The following is a 25369-nucleotide window of genomic DNA, read 5'->3' on the forward strand; positions in this document are numbered from 1 at the left end:
ATGTTTCGTTTGAGATCCCTTTGTAATTATGTTGATGGGATACTCATGTGTCGCCATGCATGTTTGCTCTGAGATCCCTTTTATGCCATGTTGGCAGGATGCTCATGATCATCATGCATGAGTTTATGTCATACTGATAGGAGTCCTTTTGACTGAGAGTTCCTGTAGCGGAATATCTCTTGGTGCCACTCCTGCATGAAGGAATTTTCCTTGTATGATACCAACATCACGTCTTATGTACATCATCACTATTGACATCACTTAATGCAGCGGCCTACACCATCTTGACACCGGGCCCCGTAGACATAATCCCTCCTGGATGAACTCTGTTATCAACGGCTTATGTTTTCATGTGTTGATGATTTTCATGTTCCACTTCTTTACAGCATGAAGATGTATTCATTTATGTTCTTTTAAAGATGCAATCTAACACATCACGAAAGTAAAAGGTCTTGGAAGGGTCCTTTGTCACACCCAGACCTGGATCAAGTGGTATCAGAGCATTCTTTGCGTGGATGTGAATTGCAAGCGTGAACAATGGAACATGCAGCAACAGAGGATGAAAAAGAAATGTATGAGACCATGCTCAACATTTCCAAAAGTGTGGAAATAATATATGAACCTCTACATAAGGAGACAGAGGAAAAAGAGTGATACAACTTCAGTTGCGAGCCACGGAAGAGGCCCTAGAAGAACTGAAGCACAACAACCAGAATCTTCAAACAGATTGAAGATGCGTCTACATGAAGAGAAAGAGGAAAAACATAGTTTGCTATGATAGCTGCAAGGAAAGGACAAGGCCTTGAAAAAGATACAGTGTGAACCATGTGAGGTAAAAAGTAATTCTCTGAATTCATGTATGTTTCTTGATGATCATGGAAACTTTTAGGGGCGAATTTTCACCCTTGGGTGAAATTAAGGGGTTTTATATTTTTATTGGGCGAATATTTTGTATCACAGTACATTGTTACAAATCACCTCAAATTTATTTTATAAAAAAATTAGGTATGGAGGTTAGCCCACCTAATTTTAAGGGAGAGAGTAAAAAAAGTAAATTTAGCCCTTGAAATTAGGAGTTACAACCTTCCATTCGCCCTAATTTTCAAGAATAGGTATTTATGATAGTTATTTCACCCTCCACATTTGGTGTAAAAAAGGTTTTTTTCTTACATTTCCCTGTATTTCATGGTATTGGGGTTAATTTCGATAAAATGACCTTATTTTTTTGGAACAAATGGTCACAAAAGAATAAATCATTTTATTTAAAAATTCAAGTCTCTTATTTTCATGTTTATTTAAAGATTGAATAATGTTCTTGCCATATTCCAAGTTTGCATCTGTTTATAGTCATAATCATATAAAGAATAATGGAAAACATTTTTTTATATTTACTCCATAAGTCACCTTATATTTAAGCGTAAATAAATAAAAATATAAATAAAGTGGAGTATGGTAAATAAATAAAACCTATTTTTATACTTACTCCAAAGGTATGGTAAACAAATATAAATATAAATAAACTAGAGGTATGGTAAATAAAAAAAACCTCGTTCTATATTTAGTCCATAGCCCTCTTTCTATTTAAGAAGGCTCAAAAAATAGGTTTTATTTAAGTGAATCCTATCGGCCAAATACCATATTTATAAAAGAGGTATGGTAAATTAATAAAAATATAAATAAACGAGAGGTATGGTAAATAAATAAAACATTTTTTTATATTTTCTCCAAAAGTCACATTATATTTAAGAACACTCAAAAAATGTGTTATATATAGGTGAAGCCTATGGGCCAAATACCATGGGCAAAATTATTATTTATACCATGCCAAAAAAACATTATTAACCCATTATTAGTCCTAATATTAGTATTAATTAAAAAAAAAGATGGCATATGGTATTGACCCATGGTATTCACATGGAATGTAGGCTATTTAAAGGGGGAAATTAAACCAGCATAGATCCATCTTTACTCTGGATCTACTAAGCCCCGGGAGGGATCAAATATCGTGATATACAAACTAGCATAGAGTGAAAAAATATTTGATCCTCGAGCTTGGTAGATCAAGGGTAAAAATGGATCTTGTAATTTAATGTCACTTAAACATTTTAATTTGGCTAAAATAAAAATCAATTATTAATTTTATTAATTTTTATAAATTACTAATAGTAGTTTTTAAGCTCCAGGTTTATGATAACCCATGGTATTGACCCATCGTAATATCATGGTATTCATGTGAGCATAGACTATTTAAAGGGGAAATTCTATCAAGCTAGATCCATCTTAATTCTGGGTCTACCAAGTGCTGAGAGGGATAAATAGATTTCATCCCTCCAAGAGTGGTAGAAGTGGAGTTAAGATGGATATAGGTTGGTTTTTATGATAATGAAGATATTAAATAGACTTAGGAAATTATATTATAAAAAACATCTTAAGGTGAATGGTTAAAGCTACATTTAGTCACTTCACAAAATTTAGTAAAAAATACCAATATCTCCATTAGTATTGGTTTTTCTGATTTAACAAAAAAAATTCAAAACGGTGAAATCTTATCACTCTTTCCGAATAACCCTAGTAGAAGAGAGATAGTCAGTGTCGAGATTTCCCACCATTTTTCAAATGTTCTCAATATGATATCTTCATGAACAAGTTAAGGTACTAATGTTGGATTAGTTGTTTGAAAAATATGTTGGTTTGTACAACCTTTCATCTTCTCTGTTATTCTTAATTTGTCGTAATGATCTGTAGGGGTTGGGCCAGTGCTTGAAAAATATGTTAGTTTGTACAACCTTTCATCTTCTCTGCTTCTCTTAATTTTTCGTAATGATCTATAGGGGTTGGGCCAATGCACCATATTGTCCTAACAGGAGCAGATTGTGCACCAAAAAGGAAATTAATCCACATGTTACAACATTGCTAAAAAATGCAAGACGTATGAAGGTAGTGAATTATGCTAATAAGAAATTTAGATTGGGAGAGACGTAATTAAATTTTATTATTTAATTGAAGATCTCCAATTAAAATAATAATAAATCTATATGTATATATTAATATATTGATTGGAAGGCTTCTGACAATGGTCACTTCTTTCCATTAGATCCCCTTCAGGCCTTTGGGATACCTACTACTTTCTTATATTATATAGTTGGGGCTTTCTACTTGTTGGCGTGTTGGGGTAAACAACATGTTTTTTTTGTTTTTGTTTTTTTTTTTTTTTTTTTCTCACAGTTGGAGTCTATGAAATAAGAAAGAAATTTGATAGCTTGACAAAAGTGGTACAAAATATGTTTTTTTTTATCATGTAGTTGGACTCTATGGAATAAGAAAGAAATTTGATAGCTTGACAAAAGTGGTAGAGAAAATATTAATCTTTCCTACCTTGACAAAACTGATGGTCAAGATCAACACCTACAAGAACTTTGTTGTGGAATATTATCAAAACTAATAGAAGGATATGAAAGAGTGTACAGTGAGAACCTTGACAAACATGGCCACTGAAACTTGCAACATTGTTTGTAGGAAGAGAAAATTATGTTTTTTTTTTTCCAAACATGTATGTTAGTATATTACAATTTAATGAATATGTTTTCCTATTATCATATATGGTTTCATACTTTAACAAAACATTCGCTAAGACTTCACTTTTTATTATTCAGTGAAAGATTTGCCAAGATCTTACAAGACTTTATAATTCAGTGATAGATTCACCATGACTTTACAAGATAATATAATCTGGTGAGGGATTCGCCAAAAAAATTATATATACATATTATATTATTGATAAAATCACCTCCCATTTTTCCTATGTATCATGGGGATTCACCCATTTATTATACATATAAATTTAGGGTGGTTCTTAAAATTTTCCCTGCTGATGATGATTTCGCTATTTTTGAAAATCATACCACAGGAATTGGCTCCAAACTGTTAAAGAAAATGTGGTATGAAGGAAAAGTCTTGGGCATTAATGGCTAAGGTATTGTCAACCCCATCAAAGTAGAAGAATTACCCCATCAGACAGGACTTGGGTATGACAAGAAAGAAGTTGGGGAATGCACCGAGACAGCTAGCGAACCACCAACAATAGATGACGAGAAGCCCTCATCAGTTCTTTCCAAATCGACAGAGGAGGTAAAAGATGTTGATTTCCATTCAATTTCGTCTTCACATAGTATGATTTATGTTGGAGATTTGGAGATCCCAATTACAGGGACAAACATGAAGCTCCTTACCAAGATGAAGCACGAGAAGGAAGAAGAACTTGGTGTTAAGAACCAAGGCATAACTCAACCATTGGAGGTTATGTAGAGACTTCAATTTGCAGGCTTGAGATACACCAAAGGAGAATGCTCAAAGGTGTCAAATTCTTCTAAGAAATCGTCGAAATCGTCGAGGAAAGAGAATGATGGGAACACATCCCCATCATCCCATGGCAGTGCCCATTGTAGGGAAAAAGCTGAGGCCAGATCTCATTGCCATACTTACACTAGAGATAGCAAGGAAAGGTATAACCAGTTTCGATCTTTGAATGTTCATTTCGATTATAATCATGTTGTTAATAATGAATGTAAAACATGGCATCGAAAAACATGTACCTTTTGTGGATTACATAACCATACATTTTTGAAATGTTGGAAAAGAATGGAAGCAAACAAAAGGGTAAGGTGTGAAAGACCCTCTCAACAGCAGGTAAAGAAACATGTTAAACAGATTTGGAGGAACAAAACCTATTGCAGTCATTGCGACGGAAGTGGCCATGAAAGAGCCACTTGTTGGAGGCTCCATCTAGAGCAGGGCCTTAAAGACAAAGTGTCATTGCATGAACCACGTGAAACAGTCATTCGACAAAAAAAACCACCACAAGGAGGCAACCCATTCACATTGATAAGTGAAAAATGGTTTCTAGATATATTAGCGTTTCATGGTCGTGCTTTTGTAAATCATTTGTTTCATTTCAAAAGGTAAAAGTGATGATGTGTTTCCATCACTTGTTAAGCAACAATGATGCCTGGTCTTATTTGGAGTTGCATGATAAACTGTGAAAGTGATGTCGTGTTTCCATCACTTGTCAAAAAAAAATAGTGTTTGGTCGTAATGTTGTAAGTCATGTGTTGCAGTGATGATGAGTTTTCCATCACTTTGAAGCAACAATGATATGTTGGCTTCATTTTCATAGCTGGGGTATTGTGTCCATCCTAATGTAGACTTGACCACCGAGTATGTGTTATAAACTCGTGGCAATTATGGGATGCTTGGGTCATTAGTTGTTCATGAAATTCAAGCATGTCATTTGCAAAATAATGTATTACAAGTTGCAGAGGTTGCAGGTGTCGGCTCATCGCTTAAGGCTTCGAAGAACAAAGGTGAAGGAGATGGAAGTGAGCCGTTTCAGGATGCGTGTGATGCAGATAAGGTACATAGAAGTTGCAAGTTATTTTTCATGCTTTTGGAGGACCAAAATATCCTAAGTGCGGAGGATTGATCCAGGTGGCTCCAGACACATGCAGAAGTCCAGGAGGACTTAGGAAGGGTCAAAAATAAAAGTGTTTGGATTATGCTTGAACTAGGTTCATGTTAAGGATCTCATCGTCGTGATCATGATGGTGCAAACGATTTGTCAATCCAAATCCATATGAGGAAGATAGAGGCAGTCAAAGTTTTGGTTGACTTTTGCTCTCTTGGCAGCTTAATGGAGACACAATTTAGAATTTTTCCAGGAGACGGAATCTGACCAACTCCAGCCAGATTTTAGGTGAAATTTTCGCCTCTATAAAATGTCTCCTTGGTCCAGATTTCGAATTTTCAAAAACGACCCATATTGTTTTAATAACAAAAAATGATTAAAAAAAGGGGTGGCGGGCCACCAACCCCACCACCCCAAACCTATCAAAAGTGTATTAATGGAGGGTTGGGCCATTACTCCCAGCCTCTCCCCCCATACTTGGAACCCATAGAGGATTGGGTGGTACACCAGCCCTTGGGGCACAGACCCAACCACGACACATTAAAACAAAAACCGTGCCATATGTTTAGGCGAAGGTAGGCGGGTACCGAGCCCGAGCCAGTGACGTGGGCTATCCCGCCACCATGTGGCAGCCCCATGTTATGTACCATCCATTTAATGCCAATAAACCAAACAAAAAAGCACCCAAATAAAACTTACGCGAATTTTTGGGGAGGCGGGATTTGATCCCTTGATCTCCCCTTAACTAATTGCCTTATTTACCATTACACCAAATGAATTCCTTGGTTAATCTACCCGAGAAATTATATAACCCTTCATTTGCACAATGTGCCCAGGAAGCATGGAGTAACCAGGAGTGGGCACAAAAATTGAGACATAATTTAAAAAAAAAAATTATTCAGGTGGAACCATGAAGAAGCAAAATTTCTAGGAGGGTGAAATTTTTGCAGTGTCCAAATTGGAAAAACTTTATGTCAATCTTAAACCTCTCGACAACACGAACCCAATGGCATAGTCAGTTTCTTGATCTGAGCAGTCGATTTGCAAAGGAACAGGAGGAGGGAATCTAAGGGGAATCTAGAAGATTCCTTAGGCCCCAGATTTTCATTTTCTCAGAATTCAGAAATTTAGCAATCGATTTTGCACTATTTGACTCGACAAATCTGATGGTGTGTTCAGATTTTCCATTTTCTCATTTAATTTTTCGGCTACCTTTCTAAGTGGAGTGCAGGTGTTAGTATTCAGCATGCAAGCTATCATTCCATGAGATTCAATGCAGTGAGATCGATGATTCGAACAACTTTAGTAATCTGACATCCTTTCCTTCAGATGGCCCCATGATGTGAGGTATATGCAATATGTTCATGTACTTCTTTTTGCGATGCATTGTGTTACACAGATCCCTATTTGATGTTTGATGAGGGATCTTGTTTCTTACTTGTTTTCATGATTCCTACTTGATGTGATGCGGAATCATCTATGTGATGTATTTTTTGTCATGATTCGACATGTTTCGTTTGAGATCCCTTTGTCATTATGTTGATGGGATACTCATGTGTCGCCATGCATGTTTGCATTGAGATCCCTTATATGCCATGTTGGCGGGATGCTCATGATCATCATGCATGAGTTTATGTCATACTGATAGGATTCCTTTTCACTGAGAGTTCCTGTAGCGGAACATCTCTTGGCACCACTCCTACATTAGGGCATGTTCCTTGTATGATAGCGACATCACGTCTTATATACATCATCACTATTGACAACACTTAATGTAGCGGCCTACACCATGTTGACATTGGGGCCCAGAGACGTAGTCCCTCTTGGACGAACTCCGTTATCAACGGCTTATGTTTTCATGTGTTGATGATTGTCATGTTCCTCTTCTTTACAACATGAAGATGTATTCATATATGTTCTTTTAAAAATTCAATCTAACACATCATGAAAGTAAAAGGTCTTGGAAGGGTCCTTTGTCACCCTCGGACCTGGATCAATGCATGAATACATTGACAAATGCATGAGCTAATTATGTGTTGGATAGACATTTGTGAAAAATGTAAAAGATAAAACAAACCACTTGTACCATAATACACAGGAAAATACAACATATATATATGGTGATAATGTTTGATACATCAGGACCCCAAAAAATAATATGTGTGTCTAAAATAACATTAGTGGCTCACAGGCCTCATATATCTGTGGCACATAGGCCTCAAAAAATATGTAAGTGCTGGACCTAGGAACTAATCAGCATGGTGATCATGGTAGCATGATACAGATCATGCAACACAAGTCAGCAATCGACGGATCCAATTCGAGACTCCCACCATGTGTCTCTGGTACTGACGGGGAATGTCTCCTACCCGAGCATACTCTGGGATACCATGAGTTAACCCCTCAAGGTTCCTCGCGATCTCCTCCTCGTTGTCACTCCCTTCCTAATAAGGGGCAACAACATCAATAGGGCAGGGGATACGCCTGGCTGTCGGGGACATCCCAGCTGGCCACTCTGGTCCAATGTCTGCATTAACAAGAGAAATGCTATAAGCACATATATACTAAAAAAAATTAAAAAATCTCAAAATTAAAAATTTGATTGTTTACCTTCATCATCGAAGTCCTCTCCATTTGGTAAGGGAATATCTGGATCTCCACGGAAAATAGTGCCACTGTATGGCCAGTCCTCCACGACGAATTTTTGTCGTCGTAGCCATGAAAAGAATGCAAGTCGGTATGACATGTGCTGACCCCCAATGATCTTGGGCATTAAACAGCTCCAGCATGCCATCCACGGATCACGTGGCATAGGAGGATCTACCTCAGTCAGTTGATAATGGAACAGTGGTACTCATTCTAGAAAGAAGGTCACAAGTATAGATCCGAAGAAAAATTGCTTCAGATTCCCCGCCTTGGCTTTGGACAATTGGTGCTTGATGTTCATCTTCATGGCCTCTGCCCAGTTGAAGATCGTAGGAATTGTGAAGTAAATAGCATAAAGGAAATTTGATTTGTTAGTTTCATGTTCTGCTTGGGACCCTGCCACTTTGTTGATAATCAACATGAGCACCCTTAGTGTCAGATCCCAAACACTAGAAATCTCTATCTTCCCACTCTTGGATTTTAGGGCCTCGGGGTAGTGTTCGACAAGCAAGGAAGATATGCTTGCCCCAATCGGCCATGACCCATACAAGTTCATTGGTTCCCCTCTGCGGGACAGTCCAGTGATGAAGTATATATCTGAAGTTTCCAACTCCAGCTCCTAGTTTTCAATGAAAAAAATCTCTCAATTAATGTCCCAAAGACTAATCAGGTATTGAAGAAACTCGAGTTGGGCCCGCATCCCTAGCATAAGAAATAACTTGAGGAGCTCGCAAGCCCTCAAAGCTCCCAAGAAATTTGGGTCATTCATTGCCTGGGTTTCAACATCCTCATATTCTTGTTCTTTCCAGTCCACCATTTTCAGCAATCCTCTCTTGCAAAAGCCATTAATTTGAGTCAATAATCATCCTTGGCCCATAAAATTTAAGTTTAAACAATCAATTTTTGAGAAAATATGGTTTTTCCCTATCCACAACACCGACGTGCCTATTTTAAAAATAGTTGCATCGATCGGCGCAGATGGCTATGTTAATCACCCTCAGTTAGCGCGATTCCTTTCCCAGAAATCGCACTTACCGAGGGTGAAAACTTTTTTCAAAAACCTCCTCAAAAAACTAAAAAAAATGGTTAAAAGCAAAAATAAAGAACATGAAAATGGAGCTCAAGGCTTTGGTTGTTACCTAGAACTCATGGCTCATTGATTGACCTCCTGGATCTCTCGCAATCTACTTCAGAACAATTAGGGCAACAATGAGTAAAAGTCTTCACAGCAAAGGTAAAATGGTAAATGGTAAAATTATATTTACTTTTCCCCTTTTTATTCATTTTTCATGAAAATATCAGGTTTTTGTAAATATGTTGACCTATTTTTGCCTCAAGGACTCGCTAATACACTTTACCTTACTTGTGCAGCGACAGGTGATGGATGTTTGACGATGATAACTAGTCATGTTCTAGCTCTTTTCTCGACTCGTTAAACTCATATGAAAATATTGCCGAGTGTTTTTCCCTTTTGACTCATAAAAGAAAATAAAATGGGGTGTCCACTTTCAACTCTTTTCCGACCCTTTAAAAGTGAAAAGATAGTCGAGCCCTTGTCATTTCGAACTCGTTAACATATGTGAAACGTCGTGTGCCCAGTATAAGTTTACCCCTTTTTCGGGCTGGGAGGCACTATTTATGAAAAAGGTACTCCTTGACTGAAATGATCAAGTGGTTCTCTCAAGTATTATTTTCTACCTTTTCGGGCTCAAGAGACACAAATGTACAAAAGGGGACCATGTGGAGTTTTCTTTTATGTGCCTTTTTCAAACTCTCTAAACATGAAAAAGATACTGAGTTACTCCTTTGTCGCACTCGTTAAACTATTAAACGACATTGGATTCATCACTATGACGAACATGAGCTTATCCTTCCTAGGCTCATTAAACTTACTAAGTCAGATTCATCCTAAGGATGAATTTACAGTGAAATCATATGTTATCCCCTTCAAGCTTGCGATTAAAAAAATAATTGGGGTACCTGCCAGAAATGGTGGGGGGAAATTTGGAAATCTATCAGTCGTGTCGGTAGCTCACTCTTGAACATGACACTCTTTGCTTCGTGTCGGGTTGGGACATCCTCCTTTGCATTTTTGACCTTCTTGGGTTTGGGCCATTTATTTTTTCCTTCCATTTGATCTCTTCCATGTCTTCATGACCACTGATCCCATGGATCCAAAAGCTACAAAACTTCCAGTTGTGTCACTGATATGTTCAAGAGTTGTCCTTCTGCAGTTACACTTACCTCTGATTCTCTGTATCATCCAAAATCATTTTGCATCCTCTCATCTCACATCGATGATGTGGGATTCATTATGTCCCTCCTTTGACATGGTCACTTTCCGTCGACTTCAACTCATTATCTAGGAAGTTGATCGAGAGACTTCTTTCTGGTACCTTAGAGCTTGCATGCCCTAATGGCAAGTTCTTCGCACTCGATGACCAGCTCACATCATTGGATTTCGATCGAGTGATTTCACGAGTGTTCGAATTCAGTTCCTCTATTCACATTCCATTGATTTTGATAATAGTTCCTTGAGGACCATTGCCATTATTGGTGGTTTCTCTCGCGCTTGTTAACACTTTACATCATTGACTGGTAATCAAACGACTTTGTATCATGTTCAACATCAACACATATATTTACATGTTAGAATTTTTACTTTGATTGGGTCATGTTGGAGTGCAAGACCCTGGACTCAGATCACAAAAAGTCCAAGTTGTGAAGTGATGTGACATGGTTATGATGATATGCATGTCTATTTCAGATAGCTGGCTGCAACTAGACCATGAGTTATCATATGTGATCCTTCTCAATATTGGCTGGTTGCAACCATATCGTGGTTTCGTTATGATCCTCTTTGACGGATGGTTGTGCCCATACGTGGATCCATTTACATGATCATTCTCTATATGGTTGCATCCATGCCACGATTCATGTACCATTTGACAGAGATCTCAGTCTATGTATATGTATCTGTACTTTCTTGCAAGTTTTCCAACGACATACCAGTTCCCTGCACTAATTTATAAAGCATTTCATCCCTCACTCCATCTCGGCCTTCATGCTTTTTGGGCATATGTTACACATCATTTTGTCACTGTCCCTGTACTCCCCATTCCTTGATCCTATAGGACCTCTACAGTGAACCCTGCATGCTTTTCCTTCATGAAGAAATTTCGATTGTGTCCCTCTTCATGAGCAGATAAATTCTCTTTTGCATTATTTCCCCTGAAACTTCTATTTTGCCTAGTTTACAAGACCGACACTAATGACCTTTCTCTCCCCCACGCCGATGTGTAGATATTTGCACTGTCCCTCGCACTGACCAAAGTGACCAAGCTGTGTTCCTATTGCACCGGTCCTATTATGGAAAGATTTTTAAATTAGGAGCCAAAGCTTCCAACTCTAGAAGCTACATAACGAAATTCTGGTAAATGGTTTGGCCAGTTGGGCTCAAGGATGATAGTTTAGGCTCCTTTCCCATATAATGATGGAACTACCTCAAGGGATAAGACCTTCTCCCATGAGAAGAGGATCCATCTCCTATCCATTTTTCCTATATAAACCTCCCTTCTTCCCAAGCACAAGCTAGTATTAGTGTTAGTTTTGGCTGAGTGTTGATGCTATTTTGATTTGGAGTAGACAAGCAAGCTATTACTAGTTTTAGCTATCTAGTTGTGTGAGGGAGAAGTGTGATTTGGTTTGGAGTGAAGCCTAAAGAGAAGATCCTTAAAACTATTGTTGATTGAGGCCATCATGGAATGCTAGCAGAAGTGTGTGGGAACCTGGTCTTGTCAGAGGAGGAATGCAACATCAAGATGAATGGTTGTAATATCTCTTTGATATTAATATATGCAGCTATCGATTGATTTACTACATGTTTTGTAATATTACATATGCATGGTTTAATGTTTCTTGACTTGTTAAGTAGGTTGAATTGCAATTTGTCTATTATCATGTTTGTTGTATGTTGGTGTTTACTTGCTTCAGGTGCTTGAAGAAGGAGGCGAGAGATAGCTAGAGCGAGAAAGCAAGGACATCATTACGCAGGATAAGCATACCAATAGGTAGGCCCTCTTGATTGATTCTAACCTAAGGAAATCTTCGATAGAATGTATCTGTTGTGGCTAGACCCATTATCAGGCTAGAGGAATTTGTTTGTGTCCGCACTTATAATTTTACTTCACCACACTACCTTGATAGAGAATGCCATCACTTTGTTACTAGATGGCTCTACAATGACCCAACCATCATTGCAAATACTTGAACTCACCGTTCTTCCTTTGAGAAAGACATCGTCCCAACACTACCACATTTCCCTCTCTGAAGGTACCTCTCAGCATAGAAATTTTCTTCCGTCTGCTTACAATGCCCATGTCGTCTCTAGTGGCCTGCAGTTTGGGTCGATTATCATTCTCAAAGAAGCCACTTGCACACTTTTGCAAAACTATGCATATGTTCACACTCTTCACCACATCCTTTATGTTTTTCTTTTCCTTCCCTCTCTTCGCCATTGACATTTCAACTAATGCTGCATTTCTTTCCTCTTTCTTTCCTTCTTTTTAGGACTATAAAATTTCTTGAACTTGAAGTTCTTGAACATCATGCAAATTTGATTGGGGACCCGACCCTTCTTCAAATTGTACAACCGTTCACATACCAAGTGGGATCTTCAAAGTCACATGACCCCTTTTCGCATACTCCTGCCTTAACACGGGGTTCTGATTCATCATCAACTCAATTTTCCTCTGTTGTGCCTGCTTCCATGCCATTCATGGCACTAAGCCCCTACCGTAAACATTGGTCGATCCAGGGTAGGGTGCTTGCAAAAACAACCCTTCGCTCATACAACAATGCTCAAGCCTCCAGAAAGGTCTTTGGATTTGACCTAATTGATTGTGCCAATGATGCAATCCATTTCTCCTCCTTCAATGAGTTAGCAGATTCCTTTCATGACCTTGTCCAAATTGGGTAGATTTACATGGTTTCAAATGGGACAGTCAAACCAAAAAACCAAATTGCAACCATCTCGATAGAAAATGGGAAGTCTCCCTCTCTACAACTTCCACTATTGAGCCTTGCTTGGATGATGTTATGATAATTCATTTCCACAATTTCCGTTTCAAATCTATAAGTGAAATTAGATCTACATACCTCAACTCAACTGTGGACATCATTGGCGTTGTGAGGTCCACTTCTCCAACCTCCACCATTCGTCAAAGAGATGCCAGTCTAAAACACCTAGAAAAAATATCAGCTTAGAAGACATGTCTGAGGATAATATCAACATCACCCTCTGGGGGGAGCATTTCCACACTATAGGCAAGGAACTCATTTAACTCAGCTCTTCTGGTGCTTCGACTGTGCTTGCAATCAAAGGGGGATGCATAGGTGAATTTAATGGAAGAAATGTAGGGACTATCTCCACCACCAACCTCCTCTTAGATCCTGACTTTCTAGAGACTCACCAGCTTCAATCATGGTTTCATAAAAAATGATACTTAGGTTCTTCACCATCATTAAGTAAAAAGTTCTCCGGGTCTTCCAAGTGAAGCCACCCACAATGTATAATTTCTGACCCATAGACTTGCATCCCCTCAGAAAAGTATCATGGTTCTCTGTTCGTGGAAACATCACCTCTATTGTCATGTAATATTTCTACTTCCTTGCATGCTCTATCTCATTTGATGGCATCCAGTGCATGAAAAAAGTTGTCAACCACTCAAATGGAATGTGGCGTTGCACAAAATGTGGTGGAGACTTCCTGGAATGTGGCTATCACTATGTGTTGAAATTTGAAATGCATGACCACACAGGCATACTGAAAAATATAACAACTTTTGATGATGCTACAACTAAACTTATGGGTGTCCAAGCAAAAGACTTGTTCATACTCTCCACTAATCCTGGTGCTATCCACAAGCTTCATTCAAGGGTTTCATGTCATCATTTTCTCTTCACACTGTTTGTGAAAACATGTAACTTCAATGGTGTCGACTGCTTGAATCTTGTATTAATCAATTCATAGGAAATAAACTATGGCTCTGCATGTTCCCTTTTCCTCAAGGATAACAAAAACATGTTTACTTATTTAGTTGTTTTCTGCCTTTGAAACTTCCTTTTTATCCTCCATTCCAGATTAAAATGTAGAAAACAACTTCTATATGCTTCTCTGTTCATTCTCATTTCTTCCCCTACCACCCTCTTATTTTGTTCACTTCGTCATTATACTACTCTCCTCTATGTATATACACTTATGTTGCATGTTGCATCTTCCACCTTTAGATAATGATGCATCTTTTTCCTTTAAATATATTATATATGCTCTTTTGTTCTTCTAAACAAGGTAGTATATTTGCATCCTTTTAAAGTATCTTTTGTGCAATTAAATACAAACAATGACTTGTTAGAAAAGGTTTTTGTTTCTTTACCTTAAATATATTTGATATTTAGTTATGTTGCACCTTGGATCTTTATACTTCTTGCCTTGCATGTACACACTCTTTCCTTATTTGCAGAAAAATAATAATACTTATATATATATATATATATATATATATATATATATATATATATATATATATATATAGTTGATATTCACTTATCTTGCATCTTGAATCTTTATGCTTCTTGCCTTGTGCATGTCTTCATGTCACACAACTAATATGTGGATGTGCACGCTCTTTTCCAATTTCCAAAATAAAAAGACCAAAAAGAAAGCAATACTATGTGGATGTACACACTCTTTCACAATTTGCAAAAAGAAAAAGCACAAAATAAACACTTGCTCCTATTTCCTTCCCTTCTTAATTTAGATTTCTTCCCTCCCCTTCCATTAAACACGCTTCCTCCTACGAACAATCCTCCATGTACTCTTTCTTTGCGCTGAATACTACTCTATCTAATCTCCTTTATTCACTAATATTTGTGTCCACATGTTTGTATCACGATGGAAATCCCAAAGTCTTCTAGAAACCCCTCAAGAAATGTTCACAAGAGACTCCTCTATGCACAAAAAAAAAGACACCTACAAAAAACACAACTTCTAAATGCTTCTCTATTCATTCTCATTTCTTCCCCTACCACCCTCTTCTTTTTTCACTTCATCATTATATTTCTCTCCTCTGTGTATATACACCTATGTTACATGTTGCAGCTTCCACCTTTAGATAATGCTGCATCTTTTACCTTTAGATATAATATATATGCTCTTTTTTTCTTCCTTCTAAACAAGGTAGTATATTTTCATCCTTTTAAAGTGTATTTGGTGCAATTAAATACCAACACTAACTTGTTAGAAAATGTTGTTGTTTTGTTACCTCAAATATCTTTTATCTTTAATTATGTTACACCTTGGATCTTTATACTTCTTGCCTTGGATGTACACTCTTTCCCAATTTGCAAAAAAAAAAACCAAAAGAAAATATAATCAATATTTACTTATCTCGTATCTTGAATATTTATACTTCTTGCCTTGTGCATATCTTAATGTCACACAAATAATATGTGGATGTGCACACTCTTTCGCAATTTCCAAAAAAAAAAACAAATGCTATGTGGATGTACACACTCTTTCACAGGTTGCAAAAAACAAAAAATAGGAATAAACACTTACTCCTATTTCCTTCTCTTTTGAATTTAGATTTATTCCCTCCCCTTCCATTAAACATTCTTCCTCCTACGAACACTCCTCCATGTACTTTTTTTTTCACTCAATACTACTCTCTCTCATCTCCTATATTCACTAATATTCATATCCCCATGTTTGTGTTGGGATGGACATGACAGATTCTTCTAGAAATCCCTTAAGAAATGTTCGCAGGAGACTCCTCTATGCACAAAATAAAGACACCTACGACAAACAAAGATGTATCAAATATAAAGCTAGTTTAAACCCCCAAACCTTTCCAGTTATACCCCCGTATAATGTTTCTCTTCCCCAACATCTCCAAACTTCGCTTGCAAACCCATCTCCTTCAACATTACCTATAGCCAATCCACCTTCTCTTCAGCTTCCTCCATTCACTGCCACTTCTTCCTCATCTAGATCGCACACCCCACCATCAACTCATGCTTCTTCACCCTCCCATCCCCATAATTTTTTCAACCTTGCCCTTAACCATGCACACCACCGATTTCGTGAAAGCATAGATGCCCTCTCTCCCTTTCACGTCTGCTCCATATGTAAGGAATCATACCCAAATATGAAAACAACATTGTTGCATTGTAACATCTATTGCTCCTGATGTGCAACTACAAATTCCACCCACTGCTTCTCCCTTGCAAACAACATGGATCTTGGAAACCAACCATTTGTCCTTGCTTCTCTAACACAAATATAGGAAATGCTCATAGCACATTTCAGCCCAATTGGTCATACTATTTGCTTCCCCCAAGACATAATAGTTATTGCCAACATCTTTCCACATTGGGTTTCCCAATTGGACATTGTAGTTGTTACTAGACATGGCTCTGACCCCAACATATGATTTCATTGTAAGCAGGAAACGTGTAGTTGTAGCTTTGGAGTAAAATATATCCCATGATCCCTACTACAAGGATGCCCATGTGGACCAAGCTGCAATATCTGCATTGCCGACACACCCTACTAATATCTCTTCTCTCCTCTGTCACGTCACCCCCTCCTCTCCTGAACTAGAACTTGCCTTCCCTTCTTTCGGTGATGATATTCCTACACATCCCACCCCAAAAAAACTCTAACCATCCTATTTCATATCAGCACCCCCAAATTCCCATATCGAGCTTGAATAAATATTAAACTACCTACACTTTCCCCATCCTGATTCCATTACTTCACTTTCCTGGCCCTCTGTTTCCCTCTTCGCTACCAATGAATACACTAGAGAAGGCCTCTTTTTTATAGCCTTCCCCACACTCTTCCCAATAGGGGTTTCCATGATTGGCCAACCATGCCTTAGAAAAGTTGAAATGAAAGAATATTCTTTGCACCTCATACACTACTATGATAACCATTTTGGCCAACATCCAAGATTTTGATATTACTTTTACAATCTTATGTTGCAACATCGTAGTCAAACAACTGATGTCGTTTTCATGAAAATAAACCTTGAAAGGGGCTTGCCAATGATCATTGCATACCTTCATGCACATCTCCATAACATGCTTGATTCCATGTGTCCTAACTAGATTATGCACTTCAGGTTAGGCCTTAGTGGGACATCCTCATTTTGGAGCAAATGTAGAGGTTAATTGACTAATATGATCACACAAATAGGTAACCCTAATTTCTTCTTCACCCTTAGTGTTGCTGACACCAAATGGCATGACCTGCACATGGTCATGCCTGACGTTCCCCCCTGAATTCATCAGATTTGTCTCGATGGAGATTCCACAATATAATCAAGAATCCACATCTTACATCATAGTACATTCATTATCGATTCACAATATTCCTCGAAGAGGTCTTGCAAAAAGGTTTCCATGAAAAGGATTTTTGGTGTAGGTTTTTGTCTAACCATCCTTCTCCTCTTTGTTTTTTTTCCTAGATGTACACTCTCCTAAAAAAATTCCTTTCTCATCTTTGTAGGTATGAGTGGCAACATAGGGGCTCTGCACACATACATGGCTTCCTCTAGCTAGAAAATGCACCTGATGTGGACAACCTCAATTGGCATGACCAAGCCATGGTTGATAGAGCAAAGTCCTATTTTGATCAACACATTTCTACTTGGAATCCTTGACCTGTTGAACAACGTGAACCTTATGTACACTGCTCTACAAAGCATGACCCATGCATCCTCCCATCACCATTGATATTTGCATCCTCTCGCATTCAGGACTACGAGGACCTTGTTAATTGCGTTCAACAACATACAAAATGCCACCCCTCTTCCTGTCTTCGCAAAAAAGGTCCTCTTGTTTTCCGCTATGGAGTTCCATGGGATTTTCATCCCACATCTTCTTTGATGATTGATGACAATGGATGAAAGAAATATGTCCCCGCTTGTAATGATGACAGGTTAAATGTACACAACTCTGACATGTTATCCATATGGAGAGCAAACATTGACTGCCAACTGGTTTTTTCTCGCCATGCTATTCTCCACTACATATCAAAATATGTAGAGAAACTAGAGACAAGATCAGAAAGCTATCGGCAAATGTTGTGGGATGTCTCACAGGTTGTCCCACCCGAAGCACCTATTGTTAATGTTGTCCGAAAAATATTAACAGAAACAGTTGCTGATAGGGACATCGACGCACAAGAAACATGCCACATGCTACAAAAACTTCCCCTTTCACTTTGTAGCCGCTCATTTGTTTCCCTCAATGTTAGTTAAACTATTTTTAAACGTGTTTCTCATGGTCTAGGTGCACCCTTCCCAACATTACCCTTCATTATAGCATACATGGATAGGCCTCCTTCACTTGAAACACTAACTCTTCTTGACGCTGCATGTTCCTAGTCCTTATCTGCTCACCAAAAACATAACCAATGGAAATGAATAAACCCTTCCAATATTGTTCATGTCCTCCCTTGCTATTCCTTGATCCCTTCTCCTGTTGATGCATGCTACTCTTCTTTCTATTGGAGTGAACTACTTCTATAATTCCCTTTTTGCACACTCCCACTAGACATTGGCTCCACTGATGAAGCAATCATTTCACATTGGGAACAAAAAATAAATGCGTATGTTGCATGGTATGTTCATCGTGCCCCTAAAGACCCCCTTTCCCCTTGCTATGATGACACCTCCACTAATGCTTTTCCGAAACCCCCTAAATTCATAGACATGGATGAATGGAAATTATTTTCTCAACTACACCCTGGAAACAACATAGAAATTGATGACCTTGACATGCTTGGCCATCGCGACTTTGACTCAAACCACAATTGGGCCCACACTACTATCCCTTCCACTTTTCAAGAGACAACCATACATTTCATATAATTCAGTTTCTCGTCCACCCAAATCCATTCTAGCCCCTCTCTGGTTCCTCGCTCCCTCGCCTCACTATCGTCCACCCATCAAGTGGCTTTCAATATTGCCTTCACCCACTTTAGGACCATTTCCTCCATTCCTCCACTTAGAATGCTCATCCAAGGTACCGTTGGCATGGGAAAGTCTCACCTAATTGATTTCCTAAAAGATACATTCCTTGTTGAATATATTGCCAAATCAATCCCATTGTTCATGCTCACCCCAACAGGTGTTGAAACATTTAATATAAATGTTGGGTTGTGTTATATTCTTTCCATGACTAGCCAACCTAGTTAGCCAGGGGGGGGAGGGGGCGGAGCACCCTCTTCATTGCGTCGATTGCGCAATGGGGGGGTCACAAGGGGTTTGAGTAGCCCCGCTCTATGGGGTCCGGGGCAGCGCCCCGGGGAAATTTTTTTGAACCCTATATTAGGTTGGGCAGAACTACCTATGGTTTTGTGCATGGTTTTTGCACATGGTTTTGGATGCGATAGTTTTCACTCCATGGTATTGGATGCTCTGACATGTATAAATATGTGTTTTATGTGTTATGCTCTCGCCTTTGTTTATTTTCTGTTTTTTAGAATTCGTATGTAGGTAATTTCTGTACGAGGTTAAAACCTACATTTGGTATCAGAGCTGTTTTGGCTTCAATGGGATGCCTTTGTTGCTGAGGGGTTATGCTAAGTCCTGTGGTAGACCCTGTTCAGTGGGAGATCTACAGGATCGATTCTGGTGGTGAAAGAAGATGGTGAGCAATGGAAAGATATAGATTGAGAAATTTAATGGTCAGAGTTTTGAGTTATGGAAACTCAAGATGGAGGATTTGTTGGTGGATAAAGATCAGTGGATCATGGTAGATCCGGGTACTAAACCAACGGTAGTGTCCGATGAAGAATGGAAGAAGTTGGATCAGAAGGCAAAGAGCACAATATGATTGTGTGTCTCAGATTCAGTATTGCTGAATGTACCAGGGGAAGATACGTCTAAGGCTTTGTGGGTCAAGCTAGGGACTTTTTACCAATCTAAGTCTCTGGTGAATAAACTATTCCTACGGAAAACATTGTATAACCTGAGGATGAAAGATGGAGACTCAGTCATAGAGCATCTGAATGCATTTAATAATGTGGTAAGTCAATTATTATCTATTGATATTAAAATTTCAAACCAAGATAAGTGCATCAATTTGTTGTGTTCTCTACCAAATTCGTGGGATAGTCTGGTTATTGCAATAGGTAGCAATGCAACTGCCTTGTAGTTTGATGAGATAGTCTCATCCTTTTTGACGAAGGATACGAGTCAGAAAAATATGGAGAGCCAGAATGGTAATGCCTTGTCTATATGAGGACGGTCCGAGAACAAAAACAAAAATAAGTCATTGAGTGGGAGATCTAAATCTAGAGGGATATCTAAATCTCCAGGAAAATCTATAAAGGTGGTGTGCTGGAAATGCGGAAAGGAAGGGCACTACAAAAGGGACTATAAATCTAAAGCTCACGAGAAAGGAAAGGGATCTAATGATGCTAATTTTGTATAAGTGAAAACCACCTCAGATGAAGGTGGGGATGTGCACTTGCCTTCTTCAAGTACACATGTAGATCATGAGGCATGGTTGATTGACTCAAGTGCATCCTTTCACTTCACCCCCCATAGAGAGTGGTTTTGTGGGTATGAGAAATACGATGGTGGTGATATCTTCTTAGGGGATGATAGGAAGGCGAGAATTTTTGGTCGTAGAAAAGTAAAGTTGAAGTTGCAAGGTGGAAGGGTTAGAACACTTCCGAGTGTTCTGCATATTCCTGAATTGGCTAGAAATCTGATTTCTGTAAGCAAGTTGGATGAAGCAGGTGTAAAAACAGTGTTCGAGAAAGATACCTGCAAGATGGTTCAGGGAGCACTGGTATTGATGCGAGTTTGGGTTGGAACTCTATACATGCTGCAAGGTAGCACTGTTGTTGAAGGGTGCAACAGTTTTGTGGTTCCTGAAAGTGGAGCAGAAAATCTAGTGGTCTCTGGAGAAAAAACCTGTTATGGCATCAAAGTCTTGGACATATTGGAGAGAAGGGACTTTGAATACTTCATGGTAAAGGTATGGTAGAAGGTATGACTAATAGCTCTCTGGATTTTGATTTCTGTGAAAATTGTGTATATGGGAAGCAAAATCGGGTGAGTTTTCACTTTCATGGTAAGAGGGCGAAACATATATTAGAACTTGTGCACAGTGATGTGTTTGGACCTGTGAAGGTTCTGTCACTGGGTAAGTCTGTGTACCATGTATCATTTATAGATGAATTCTTAGGGAATACATGGATATATTTCCTCAAGAAGAAATCTGAAGCCTTTGACAGGTTGAAAATATTTAAGGCTTTAGTGGAAAACCAAACAGAGAAGAAGATAAAGGTGTTGAGGAAAAATAACGATGGAGAGTTTTGTAGTAAGGAATTTGAAGAATTCTGTAAAAAGTGTGATATAGCATGATAAAAGACTACTCCATACACACCTGAGCAAAATGGAGTTGCAGAAAGAATGAACAAGACGTTGATGGAAAGGACAATAAGCATGCTTAGTGGTGTCAGGTTAGGAAAGGAATTCTGGGCAGAGGTGGTGGAGACAACATATTACCTGGTCAACAGATCACCTTCATCAACGTTGGAGAATAAGACTCCACAAGAGGTATGGATTGGTAAGAAACCCTCTCTTTCAGATTTGAGGGTATTTGGATGTGATGCATATGTACATGTTCCAAAGGAGAAAAGAGAAAAGTTGGATAGTAAATCTGAAAAGTGCATCTTTATTGGGTATAAGGATGGTTTAAAGGGTTATAAGCTTTGGAACCTGTTGAAGCCCCGAAAATCGGGTCGACAACAAGGGGGATACCCACTCGGTCCGGACCTTGGTTGGCAGCTCCTTATTCGTTTGGTATAGCGGGTCCGATTGGGGATAATGGGACCAGTTTCTCAATCTAAGGGTGTATGTGTGTGCGTGTACAGAGTTGGATGTTGCTGATCTAAGAATACTTAAAGCTAATTTAATTCAAACTTTTAAACTAACTCTATGCTATTGTAATCTAATGAGAAACAACACATCTAATCTACGCTGACTCGGGGTGTATTTCTTCTATTATGCGATCTAAAGAGATTTCAAACAATAACTGGTAATAAAGATCATTCAGCTATCATAAGAATAGAAATCAATTAAGATAAACCACTTTGCATAAAAAGTTAGGAAAAACAGTTGTGAACAGCATATCGCATAATAAGTTATTCATATATCAGACATAAATAAATGGCTCCACCGTACAGAAGTTCCAAATGGTAACTCATACATTCATGCAGTAACATATAAACAACTGAAAACTGTATATCACTTTAAGAATATAAGCAGAAATGGCCAAGAGATAAAAGTACCATTTATGACTAATCCTACTCATAAGCTTCAAGCAAAAAACGATTTATCTCTACTTGTTCTAACATCTACTAAGAGTACAGAAGTGCAACATCAGTAGCAGATATCAAATGCAAACATTAATAAACCTCGATCCATCCATTCATCAAAACCTCCTCTGAGGGTGCAGAAGTGCATGTTCCGAGGACAAGTTTTTGACAAATTTTTGGACCCTTCTCCAAATGCATGAGAAGGGTTAAAATACTACTTCCTAATTCTAATAATAGTGTATTTACAAAATTTAGGATGCGGTTTTCAAATGACCGTACTTTTTCTAATCTAATTTTAAAGAAAAAACAACATTCTAAAATAAGGCTACTTCTGAAGTTGGTCTTTAAAGCTGCAAGTGTTCATCATGGGCTTGAGGAGAGTCGGCTGGCTGACTACTGCGCTGAGCTAGGCTGCGAAAACAGAATCTATGAGAGCTGGCACTACTTTTTCGGCCGCGTTTATGATGCATTTTACAGTCATCCATTGACTATGCGGCTTGACCAAGTATGCCCAGTAACACTCCCAATTTAACCTGTTTAATGCTTGGATCGCTTTTCCCTTTTCCTGCGCCTTCTGCTTCCATTCTGCTTCTAGTCGTAGTTTATTTGGTAGGTACCCCGGGGTGGTCTCTTCGATTAAATTGGCCCTGTGTAAATTCTCATTTACACAGTCGATAAGAATGCTTGCTTGCGTGGCCGCTGTCTCCGCTGCTTGTTCCGCCTGCCTGATTTGATCGTCCCATTTATTAAAGAGCAATTCTTTATGATTCTCGTTTATTCTGGGTGCATTTGCTCTTTTCCCTTCATCTTCATCCTGCCAAGCTAAGTATTCCATCACTCGTCTGTCACTCTGATCATAGTCACTCCGCAAGTCTACCACTTGATTGGTGATTTTATCGCTCAGCTCGCAATAGTGACTCCACTGTGATATCTTACGTCCCAACTCTTCCTGTTGCTGCAGTAGTTGCTCATTTAAGCCAATAGATTCTGAAATAAATTCCGCAAGCTTAGGCTCATCTTTATGCATTTCTTGTAAAATTTGCAATTGTTTTCCTTTCTCGTCTAGACTTCTTTGATAGCCTATCTGCATCTGCTGAAAGTCTTCCTGCAACTTCTCGAGCTGTTTGGAAGCTTCAATATTAGCATTGGCTTGTTGAAATTGTCATTGTAGTAGCTGTATTTGATCTTGTTGTTCTTTCAATAGTTGTTGAACTTCCAATGCCTTGTCAATAGTTGCAGAAGCATATGCTCCTGCGATCTAAGATAACTTAGTGAGATTTTCAGTTGGGTTATTGTTGGGGTCTTTCCATAAGACGTCCAGATGTTTAGCATCTTGTGACAGTGTATTTTCTAGTTTTCTTTTCTTCCTCTGTCTCCTTACAACTGCTTTATGTTGGGGACTATAGAATACGTCTAGTGGGGGAATTTCTTCTACATTAAGTAGAAGCTCAGAAGGTGGAGCGATAGGAATGTGCTCCATTTCTGTGACACTGCTGACTATGGTCGAAACCGCTTCTTGCGCTACATGTGTATTGTTCACAGGTGTTCTTGGGGCTTGCCCTTCAAGATTGATCAGCTCATTGAAGGTTTCCCATTCTTTGTCCAGTTCTGTTGTGACGGGTGGCGCTTCAATGACAAGAGGGGGAACATCTCTTGGAGGGAGGTGATAACCTGTTGTTGCGACATTACACTTGACTGAGCCGTATCCTTAGCTGTTTCTTCGTTCTTTCCTTGGTCGCTTCCAGATCCTTTAGAATGTTCAGGCACTCCTTGCGCAGTGTTAGATTTAGATCTGGAAGTGCTAGAGTTTCCACTGAGGCTAACGCTTGGAGTTGGTTCTCTGGCAGGCAGTCGCAGCTTCTCTAGAGGAACACTGACCAGCCTTCTTTCCCTGTATAACATGAATCTTTGGAGGTCATTTGGAGACAACTTTGACTGAGCTTCCCGCAAAATTTCCTGGAGTGAGCTTTTACTCTGAAATAAATCTCTTAACGAATTGTGCATTGTAAGTCGCCTGTTGTTAACGGGAAAAGTGTCTATTCAGAACGACCCTATCCCACTAAGGTGTGACAGTGACCTTAGAAACAAACAGAGAAAACTACTTTTGTAGTCTCCTTTATGAACTATAAACAAAGAGAAATAGGATGAACCAACCTGTGTCTTGCGCTAGTCCTTTGATCCAATCTCTCTTCTCTTTGACAGCTCCCAGCTACCTGCTCCCTTACTTGCCCAGCTTCACCAAATACCTGCAAGATTACAGAAGAAGGAAACTATACAAAGACATGGGTTCATACTCATAAAAAGCTTAGGATCAGATTTAAGCTAAACATACAAATGTAACAAGCAACAATGATACACAAGCATGTAGGAGAAACTCAAATAGTTTTATTGATATAACAAGAAGATCCAGGAGGAGTTACAACCAATGATTCCTGATCCAGCATCAACCTCCCAGCAGAGAAGCCCCTCTTCACCTCCAACAAAGCATAAATCACCCAATACTCTGATATCAATCTCAAAACCAACAGCAATTCTTTGCAATGTACAATATTCCAGCCTCTGGATCTCTTGGATGAGGGATCCATATATAGATGTATGCAAGGAGGATGAGTCAGCTTATGATTTGACTAGTGTCTTCTCTCTGTCAGTTCTTGCTTCCACTTGGAGACTGAGAGCCTCTTACTCATCCTTGGTCGAATTCAGTGAGGCAAGTGTCATTGGAGAAGATTCTGGAAGCTTCCATTGTCTCTCCACCTCGTGGAATGACTCTGCCACTTGTCATTTCCCGCTCAACGCACCCTGGTAGTGCATTTAAGTGCGTTGCAACGCACCTAGCTAGTGTATTTGGGTGCTTTGCAACG

The sequence above is a fragment of the Pinus tabuliformis genome, chromosome 5_2 (assembly GCF_031772625.1).
Source record: "Pinus tabuliformis cultivar Carrire ecotype Pingquan chromosome 5_2, CPIR1, whole genome shotgun sequence".
NCBI classification, from domain to species: Eukaryota; Viridiplantae; Streptophyta; class Pinopsida; order Pinales; family Pinaceae; genus Pinus; species Pinus tabuliformis.